Genomic DNA, 10,199 nt, shown 5'->3' with positions numbered 1-10,199 from the left:
GGAAGCTAAAAGCAAAAGAATGTCTTGTTACAGTTTTTAGAATAAAGTGATAGACATAAATTTTAGCAGGTAAATAAGAAGAGAGTTAATGAAGCATTATAAGTAAGATGTCAACATGGATGACAACAGTAGCTAAAAAATGACAGTATTACAGAGTCTATAGTTAAGTGATGGAAAAGACAAGAGGTGAGAGGCCTTGATATAACAAAAGAATATAGGCCATAAATTCATATCCTCATTTTGAGAAATAAGATCATGACTCCAACGCGACTACCAGAAGGATAAGTTAGACTCCGTAGTAATAGAAATTAGTATGGCCTGGTGAAGTAGATAAACTAAACATGAATTAGGGACTGAGTGATTTGATAATAATCGGTATCGTGAGAGTTTTTTATTTTATTTCGGTGATAATAGAATGGACAATAGAAGAAGACTCATAAAAAATTTAGAGAATGGTCATTTAAGAAGACGCTTCCCTAAAGCAAGCAATGTGAGAATAGTTAAGCTTAAGGATTATATGTGCCAGTTATACTAAGTGTTACCCTCGCAAGTAAGGAATTTTGTTATCATTGGTACAAAAGGATTGCCGCAAGGCGAGTAAGGGTCATCAATGATGTGAAAAGACGCTAAATATGAAGAGTTAAAACATCTATAGGTATATCGTTATAGCTTTAAACCTTAGTACTCCCCTAAAGGGGGGAATATGGAGTGATGTGGCATTAAGTCAGAATTAAGTAGTTCTAGTAATTATGGAATGGTAAAGGAAGAATGCGATGAACATGAAAAAGGGGTGAGATTGCACTTATTAAAAGCCTACAGATATGCTACGATTCCAGAACAGTAAGCAAATACGATGTCAAGGATAGTAAGCAAGGGTTCCTGGCCGGGATGTTATTGATAAATAAAGAGCCAGCACAAAATGTAAGTTAAGACAAATGAAATAACCCAAGAAAGATTATATGGAGTATTGATATGAGAATGGGTCAGCGAGTAGTTAGTAGTTGATTCGGGAAGAGCCTAGTTATGTCCAGTCAAGAGAATACAGACAAATCAGCAGGTCATGCAAGATAAATATAGATAAACCTAATATAGTGAATTCAGCCCTGCAATTATGATATTGTAATACTTGAGAAACATTCAGATAAGGAATCGGGGTAGTTAAAGGTACCATATGAGTGTTACGGAAATAAAAGAGAGTGCTACTAGGAAAATAGTCAAAATATCAGTTCAGAAGCAACCCTACAAGCACAAGGGCGTGGAGGTAAGTAACTACGGATAATTAGAGGCAAGGAAGTTAATCAAAAGGTCCGTTGAGTATACAATATAATAAGCTCATGGGTTTACAAGGGTCAGAGAGTCGTCCTTAAGTACTACAACAAAAGACTAGCTAATGAAGTAAGGAAGAAGGCTTCAACCTAAGCTCAGTGACCCAAAGAGGGAATGGTCTTATAATAACAGTCTCACAATAACAATGCATGCACTCCATAAGAAAGTGGCACCTACCGTGGCCAATGAAGGGGGAGTAAAATCAGAAGTGATATTCAAGATCATATGAGTTGTATGGAATTCTAATATGTGTGGGCACTAATGTATGTAAGTATGCACGCAACAAGGGGGAAGGAATACTGGGAAAAGTAATAGCTTACGTTTAAAGAAAGTTGAGAAGGAACGAAAGGAATTATTCAATAAATGATCTAGAGTTAGTTACGGTACGAACGCACTTAAGTGTTCAGAGTATTATCCATGCAGCATAAAGTTGACAATCATACAACCGTAGAAGACTCCAGTATAAGTTAAAAGAAAGAATTGAGTCTAAGTCATAGACAAAGGAATGAATGGTTAGAAGATTGTACATGGGTATTCCATAGCGTCCATGAAAGGCTAAGGTAATAACTAATACCATGAGTCACAAATTGGAAGATAGCTTAATCCTACATAAAGACTAATCAGAAGGAAGAAGAAACTAAAGAGTTACATCAACGAAGTAAATCAAGAGTCTGATTATTGGACCTAGAAAATTATAAGAATCGTGATTGAGAACATTGCAGAATCACACTTAACATCATAGGTACAAGAGAGACAGTACAATAGCCATATTTTTTTTATAATGGCTCTATAATAAAGCCAGTTAAAAGAGTAACAGCCTCATAAGAAGTTAGTATGAATCTCTCGCCGAATTATGTAAAGAGGTGGAATAATTACCATAGAAGTTCAAGTTGTGGATGTGAATTATACGTATGTGGAAGGGAGGTTATGAAAGGAGTAGAAGATATGATGCAAGATTTTAAGGTAAGTAAGGTTAAGGTGAACAACGTATGCTATACTCAAATGCAGAAGGTTGTGAATTGTCCATACTTCGGATAAAAGGCTAGAAGTGCTAGGATTCAGTATCCAGGAATGATAGCGGAGTTGTCAGTGGCATATCTTCCTGCCTATGGTTTCTAGCTACCGAGAGATCTAGCCAAGAGAGTAAAGAAGAGTTAGAGATGATGTGATGTCTCGCTTGATGTTCGAGAATAATATAAGGAAATATATGGTGCAAGCAAGTTGAAAGAAGGTTGCGAGTAATATAAAAAGAGATGTATAGTTCGCAAGCTAAAGTATAGTAAAGCGACAAGGTTTTATAACAGGAGTAAGGATAATAAAGGGAGAGTGAGAAGGTGATGACAATGGATAAGTCCTACCCTGATAATAGAGAGCTGATGGTTTCTGTAAGTTGTAGAAAGCTCAGTTTAGCTAGAATAAACTCAAAGGAGTCTAAGACTAGAATTATTTAGAAGAGATGTAATGCTGCCCTGATAATAGAATGAAGGTGTACTTTTGACAAATAAATGTTGATGTTTTGGCCTTCGACTGAGTAATGATTTGAGGAAAAAAATGTGGGGGGGCGGGGCGGATTTCAAGAATTATACGAAACTAAAATACCCACATAATATGAATCACATTGGGAAGCTAAGAAATACGATTATGGAAGTATAGTATTGCCCCCAAGCGGATCAGTCTAATCATTTCAAATATTCTCTGATGAGGCGTGAGACGTAGTGACAATATTACGTAAGAGGTCAAGTTATCAAGTGGGACATTATACACCAACATTAAGGTGAACCAACAATAGATGGATAAAAGTTCAACAATATGAGATGTGATTAGGCCATCATTCTTAAGATGAACAGTAATAGAGAAGCATTAAAGGACTTAGATTTATACATATAGGATAAGTAACGAGAATAACGTGAAGTTTAGTAGCAGACCTCAGCAACGGTAACTCGAAGTAAGAGTTATGGTATAGTATGGCCTACCTAGATGCAATAAAGTCATACAGATAAATGATTGGGTATATGAAACTTGATATAGCAATAGTCGTAAGTTCGACAAAGTACGAGCGAAGAACTTTAGTATACCAATAGATGCCCAGAGGGATATCTTATCAAACTCTGTGTATGTTTACAAAGTGAGGCCTAGAGACTAGCTAAAAGATAAAAGAAAAAGGAGAGAAGAGTCGCATAAGGCGCACTTACAAGGTCAAAGTTGTACAAGCTGCATGACAGAAGGTAGCAATAGTTATGAGATTGGAAGGATTCTGACCACAGTTCATAATATGAGAAAGAGGCCTAAAGGGGGGAAAAGGCCTTTGGATTATTAACAGAAAAGTTACCTAGATGGCAAGAAGAGTACTAAAGTATTTAGAAGACATAAGTTAAGAAAATGATAAGTGCATCAGTCAACATTCAAGGACGAATGTTCCAAAAGGGAGAATGATGTTACACCCCATGTTTTAGTACGTGAAAGTACGCCATAAGTAAATTGATGTAAGCTCGGAAATGAGAAGTTACATTTCGCATTTTTGTATGTTAAAGATTCATCATAAGTTAATCGACATAAGTTCGGGAATGAGAGTACCAGGCCTTCAATGTAGTCTCAAATGCTCAGAAATCTCATAGCCAACAAGTGTCCAGGTGTGTTAGAGTTCCCTAAGGACCTCAAGGATCCCAGGCAGTGCTCACACCAAGACTTTTCTCAAGTAGGGACTGGTTATGTACAGTGTGGAAAAGCCATCCCTGATATGCTAAAGTTCAGAGAGATCTCAAGGATCCCTAAGAAGTACACATACCAGAGGGGCAAAACTTAAGAACCTAAGAGTAAGTGAGAGTGCTTCAAAAGACTTAGTGAAACAATGTGGAGATAACTTCCTAGGAGTAAAAAGATTTTCTGGAATAGACCAATTTTAGGAAAATACTAGGAATGAAAGCTAGTTTTTAGAAGAATATAGATAACATTTTTGAAATAATTCAGAAGATAGAAAATTCAATAGGCAGCCAGTCAATCATAGAAGGTTCAGATTCACAAGCACTTTAGCAGGTAGGTTTGCACACAAGGGGGAAAGGGATTGGGAACATGTAGGAATCTCATTGAGGGTACATGAATACAGGTAGGGAGGCATGTAGATAACATAGAACACTTAGGAGCTTCATAGTCTTAATGAATTAACCAAGAGAGCTGTCACGACCCCAACCCTGGCCATGATGGCGCCCAACACAATGCTAGGCAAGCTCGACAATTTAACATCTCACAATCTCTTTCTTTATAATTCAATACCAATTTTCGGGATTTAATACCAATTTAATATAAATAAAAGTATGAATTTTAACAGATGAAATGTGCGGAAACCATAATCACGAAAAATCTCTGTAAAACAGCCCGCTAATCCGGTGTCACAAGTCTGAGCCTCTAGTACAAGGTTTCAACAATCTAATACAGAAATATGTCTAAAATGTGGAATAATAAGTGGAGATAGAAGGAGGAATCGGGTCTACGAACACCATGTAGCTACCTCGATAACTCCGATGAAAACAGAACGGCAGAAAAACTCGCTCTATGCCTCAGGGATACCTATACCTGCACACATGGTGTAGGGAGTAATGTGAGTACTCCGACCCAGTGAGTAATAACAATAAATAATGGCTGATAGTATGAAATCACGTAAAGGCACTAAGCAGTTCTATATCAAAGCAGTAAAATCATTTAAGCAACAGTGAATGAGGAAAATCATGTGAAATTCTTTAAACCAGGTAAAACAGATATAATTAGTATAAATCAGCTCCTCAAGCATTTCAGTTCATTTATTCGTTCTTATCCTCAGTTCTCAATTCATATACTTCTCACGATAACTGAATCAATAAATATATATACCGCTGCGGCGTGCAGCCCGATCCGTATATCGTTGTGGCGTACAGGCCGATCCATAATAATAATAGTCGATTGCGCTCACTGGGGGTGTGCAAACTCCGGAGGGGCTCCTTCAGCCTAAGCGCTATATAATTGCTGCGGCGTGCAGCCCGATCTATAATATGTATATTATATAAATCTACTACGGCGCGCAGCCCGATCCATATCATATAAAATATCCTCACTATTGGGTCCTCGACCCCTCTTAGTCATTTAAAATCACAGCCTCTCGGGCATAATGTAAAGTCGGGATCTCAGCCCTCATATCTCTTACTATTTATGATTAACATTTCAAAAATCTGGTTCATATCATTTTTTTTAAACAGTTGGAAACATGACTGAGGATATAAATTCTTTAACAAAATAAGTTAGGAAAACCAGTCAAAAATCCCCTAAGGGTTCTACAGGTCGGCGCAAGGCCCCAAGCATGGCAACAAGCCTAGCTCACAATAATAAAGTATATGTCTCAATCAAAAATGTAGTAAAATATCATTCGGGATGGATCAAGTCACAATCCCCATAGCATTGAACCTCACGATCGTCACACAGCGTGTATCTCAACTTAGTATAGTACTACGTTGTGCAATTCCGGGGTTTCAAACCCTTAGGACATCATTTAAAATCATTACTCACATCAAATTGGCCAAAACTCTAACTCGATATGCCCTTGCCTCTCAAATTGACCTCCACACGCGTCGAATCTGTCCAAAATCAAAATGAATAGGTCATAATATGCTAAGGGAACATAGCCCAAGCGAAAACATTCGAAAAATATCAAAAACCCGAAATTAGCAAAACCCGAGCCCCGGGACCACGTCTCGGAATCAAGTAAAATTTAAATTTTTAGAATCCTCATATCCTCACGAGTTTAACCATACCAAAATTATCCAATTCCGATACCTTTTGGTCCTTCAACTCATCATTTACATTTTTGAAAGGTTTCACAATTTTTTTCCCAAATTCCATCCCAAATCACGAATTAAATGATGAATTCAGTGATAGATTCATGTATTCTAGCCAAATCAGACTTAAAATCACTTACCCCGATGAATATCTTGAAAAACCTTCGAAAAATCGCCAAAATCCGAGCTCTCTAGGTCAAAATATTAAATAAAACCCAAAACCTCGTATTTATAGGTACCCCCTCAGATTTCAGCTACCGCGGGCCGCACCAAATCGACCGCGGTCCGCACAAGCCAGTGCGGTCCGCGCAAAAACGACCGCGGCCGCACAAGCCTCCCTCTGCAGTGACAGACTTTAGTATGTTGTCCATAACATTTTCTACAGATGTCTAAATTGCAATATCTTGAAATTTCTTAAAACTAGACATAAAGGGCTACAACTTTCGTTTTTTAATCACCTACAAATTCCTTGTAGATCAAAAGATATGAGCGTCTGAAGTTGGACCAGTGGGAAGGTTCTTCACCGCGTCCGCGCCCACTTTTGTGCGGTCCGTGCGATGCCTACTGCGCCCGCGCCCGCTTTTGTGCGTTCCGCACAACACTCACCGCGGGCGCACTCATTTTTGTGCGGACCGCGTGGGTGAGTTCCGGGGCCTGCAACCCTCCTGGACCTGCTACAACTATGATTTTCAGCCTAAAACATCCCGGAACCTACCCGGGACCCCCGAAACATAAACTAATTGTACCAACACATCCCATGACATCGTTCAAACTTGTTCAACACTTCGGAACGCTTCCAACAACATCAAATCACCAATTTAACATAGGATTCAAGCCTAAGAACTCCAAAAACTCTTAAATTATGCTTTCGATCAAAAGGTCTATCAAATCTAGTCCGAATGATCTGAAATTTTGCACACACATCCCAAATGACACAACGAAGCTACATCAACTCTCAGAATTCCATTCCGACCCCTATATCAAAATCTCGCCTATCCACTGGAATTTGCCAAGATATCAATTTTGCCAATTCAAGCCTAAATCTTCTCTACAACTCCAAAACCCATTCCGATCGCGCTCCTAAGTCACAAATCACCTCCCGAAGCTAACCGAGCCATCAGAACTCATATCCGAGCTCTCTAACACATAAGTCAATATTCGGTTGACTTTTCCAACTTAAGCATTCTTAAAAGAGACTAAGTGTCTCATTCCTTACCAAAATCCTCTCCGAACTCAAACTAATCAACCCGATCGCATAAAACACGGATAACAAAGCGTAAAGAAGCTGAAATGGGGAAAACAGAGCGGTAACTCATGAGACGACTGGCCGGGTCATCACATCCTCCCCAACTTAATCAAACGTTCGTCCTCGAACGAGTCAAGAAACATAGCTGAAGCCTCGAACAAGTGAGGATATCTGCTCCGCATATCCCGCTCGGTCTCCCAAGTAGCCTCCTCCACGGGCCGACCTCTTCACTACACTTTTATTGAAGCTATATCCTTTGACCTCAACTTCCGAACCTAACGATCCAAAATAGCTATTGGCTCTACATCAAAGGTCAAATCATTATCCAACTGAACCGTGCTGAAGTCCAAAACATGTAATGGATCCCCAACATACTTCCGGAGCATAGACACATAGAATACCAGATGCACACTCGACAGGCTGGATGGCATGGCTAGCATATAAGCCACCTCCCCTATCTTCTTAAGTACCTCAAATGGTCCAATGAACCGCGGGCTCAACTTCCCTCTCTTTCCGAATCTCATAACACCCTTCATGGGTGAAACCTTCAGCAAGACTTTTTTCACCAACCATGTAAGACACATCTCGAACCTTCCGGTCCGAATAACTCTTCTGACGCGACTGTGTTGTACAAAGTCTTTCCTGAATCACCTTCACTTTCTCTAAAGCATCCTGAACCAAGTCTGTTCTCAACATCCTAGCCTCGTCAGGCTCGAACCAACCAACCGGAGATCTACACCGTCTCCCATACAAAGCCTCATATGGTGCCATCTGAATGATGGACTGATAGCTGTTGTTGTAGGCAAACTATGCAAGCGACAGAAACTCATCCCAAGAACCTCCGAAATCAATAACACAAGCACGCAACATGTCCTCCAGTATCTAAATAGTGCACTTGGATTGTCCGTCCGTCTAAGGATGAAACGTTGTGCTCAACTCTACCTGAGTACCCAATTCTCTCTGCACGACTCTCCAAAAATGATCCACAATCACCCAAATAGCATCAAACTTCTTCAAAGTCCGAGGAAGTCCAACCACAAAGTCCATAGTGATCCTTTCCCACTTCCACTCGGGAATAACCATCTGTTGAAGCAAGCCACCCGGTCTTTGATGCTCATATTTCACCTGCTGACAATTGAGACACCGAGCTACAAATCCCACAATATCTTTCTTCATTCTTCTCCACCAATAGTGTTGCCTCAAATCCTGATACATCTTTGCGGCACCCGGATGAATAGAATACCGCGAGCTATGGGCCTCATCTAGAATCAACTCTCTAAGCCCATCCACATTGGGCACACAGATCCGGCCCTACATCCTCAACACGCCATCATCACCAATGGTCACATGTCTAGCATCGTCATGTTGAACCCTATTCTTAAGGACAAGCAAATGCGGATCATCATACTGGTGCTCTCTGATGTGATCATATAAAGAAGACCGAGACACCATACAAGCCAACACCCGACTGGGCTCAGAAATATCTAGTCTGACAAACCGATTAGCCAAGGCTTGAACATTAACTGCAAGGGGCCTCTCCCCAACTGGAATGTACGCCAAACTCCCCATACTCACCGCCTTCCAGCTCAAAGCGTCGGCCACTACATTGGCCTTTCCCGGATGATACAGAATAGTAATATCATAATCCTTAAGCAATTCTAGCCATCTCCACTGCCTCAAATTAAGGTCCTTTTGTTTAAACAAATGCTGAAGACTGCGATGATCAGTGAATACCTCACAAGATACACCATATAAGTAGTGCCTCCAAATCTTCAAGGCATGAACTATAGCAGCCAACTCTAAGTCATGAACAGGGTAGTTCTTCTCATGGGGCTTCAACTGACGAGAAACATAAGCAATAAATCTACCCTCATGCATCAATACACAACCAATCCCAACTCTCAAAGCATCACAATACATGGTATATGAACCCGAAAATGATGGCAAAACCAATACTGGAGCTGTGGTCAAAGCTGTCTTGAGCTTCTGAAAGCTCTCCTCACACTCGTCCGACCATACGAAAGAAACACCCTTCTGAGTCAACTTGGTCAAGGGAGATGCGATAGATAAGAATCCCTAAACAAAGTGGAGATAATAGCCTGCCAACCCAAGAAAGATACGAACCTCTGTGGCTGAGGACGGTCTGGGCCAACTCTGAACCGCCTCTATCTTCTTCAGATCAACCTGTATACCCTCACTGGACACCACGTGCCCCAAGAAAGCCACTGAACTGAGCCAAAACTCACACTTGGAGAATTTTGCATAAAGCTTCTCCTCTCTCAATCTCTGCAACACAACCCTCAAATGCTCCGCATGCTCCTCCCGACTACGCGAGTACACTAGAATATCATCAATGAATACGATAACAAACAAATCCAGATAAGGCCAAAATACATTGTTCATCAAGTGCATGAACACTGCGGGGGTATTGGTCAGCCCAAAAGACATCACCAGGAACCCGTAATGACCATATCTAGTCCTGAAAGCAGTCTTAAGAATATCTGAATCCCTGATCTTCAACTAGTGATAACCCGAACGGAGATCAATCTTGGAGAACACCCTCGCTCCCTGAAGCTGATCAAATAAATCATCAATGTGAGGCAAATGATACTTGTTCTTAATTGTTACTTTGTTCAATTGCCTATAATCAATGTACATTCTCATCGTGCCATCTTTCTTCTTCACAAACAAAACTGGTGCACCCCAAGGGGACACACTAGGCCGAATGGACCCCTTATCTAGGAGTTCCTGAAGCTGTACTTTCAATTCCTTCAACTCTGCTGGTGCCACACGATATGGCGGAATAGAAATGGGCTGAGTTCCCG

The sequence above is a fragment of the Nicotiana sylvestris genome, chromosome 12 (assembly GCF_000393655.2).
Source record: "Nicotiana sylvestris chromosome 12, ASM39365v2, whole genome shotgun sequence".
Lineage (NCBI taxonomy): Eukaryota > Viridiplantae > Streptophyta > Magnoliopsida > Solanales > Solanaceae > Nicotiana > Nicotiana sylvestris.
This window is presented reverse-complemented; position numbering follows the sequence as displayed.